We start from the raw sequence: 1,207 nt of genomic DNA on the forward strand, positions 1-1,207 counted from the left end.
AACATCAATCCGAAACAGTAACGTGGCGACATAATGACGCTGTTGTTTGCGTTTTACGCTAACAAGACCGAAACTTGAACTTCACACGTTATTCCCCTGTTGTCACATATTTTTTATTAACAGCAATGGTGCAGAACTGTTGCTGCTACGTATGCAAATAGGAATTCATCAAAGGAAGAAAAATTACTACTTATATCGTCTAGCTATAGTAATCATACCAAAAAAAAGAGGCGCTTTATGTGTGGATTAATACTGAGCCACAGGAGCAAGGAAAGCGTAATATCGTAGAAGAAATTTATGTGACTGTATGGCCATGTATTCAAGACACAAGTGCTAGACAAATTCTAGTTATGTGTTTCCATCCAATCCGTTGAATGTATACACATTTCGAGCAATTTTCATCTGCAAGTAACATTGGAATATGATGGTCTGAGCCATTACCTTCAGATTACACACATATGTAAACCTTGTGCTCATTCTGAAGCAGTCACGAAAAGAAACCATGATAATAGTACCAATGACGTAGAGAATGAATGTGAGCAATTAATATCTTAGTTTCTCTAAGAAAGGATGAAGGTTAAACATGTGGTACATTCCCGTCTACATGACTACTCTGCAGTTCACACGTAAGTGCCTGGCAGAAGGTTCATCAAATCTCCTTCACACTGTTTCTCTACCATTGCACCGTGGAACAAGGTGCAGCAAAAACGAACACTTAAATCTTTTCGTGAGAGCTCTTATTTCTCTAATTTTATAAAGGCGTTCATTTCACCCTAAGCAGGCTGGCATCTATAAAATAATTCGCAATATTGAGGGCATTCAGCCCAGTTGTCAGTCGTGTCAGTCGTGTGATTATTACCACAACATGTTTCGGGACACAATTAGCCCATTTTCAACTGCTTACAAATTTTTTATGCCATTAGGCCTCGTCACAGCTTAAAAACAAGCTGCACACGTGCATTGTCAACTCAGACCATAAAGCATGAAACATCACAAGCCGGTGCATCCACCACTCCCGAGGTACAGTTGCAAACGCGTTTAAAACTGTACCTCGGGAATGGTAGGTGCACCAGATTGTGATGTTTCATGTTTTATAGTTTGAGTTGACAAGGCACGTGTGTGGCTTGTTTTTATGTTGTGACGAGGCCTAATGGCATAAAGAAAATAAATTTTAAAATAAAACTTAACTAAACCCCACCCTGAACAG

This window comes from Schistocerca piceifrons, chromosome 2 (assembly GCF_021461385.2).
Source record: "Schistocerca piceifrons isolate TAMUIC-IGC-003096 chromosome 2, iqSchPice1.1, whole genome shotgun sequence".
NCBI classification, from domain to species: Eukaryota; Metazoa; Arthropoda; class Insecta; order Orthoptera; family Acrididae; genus Schistocerca; species Schistocerca piceifrons.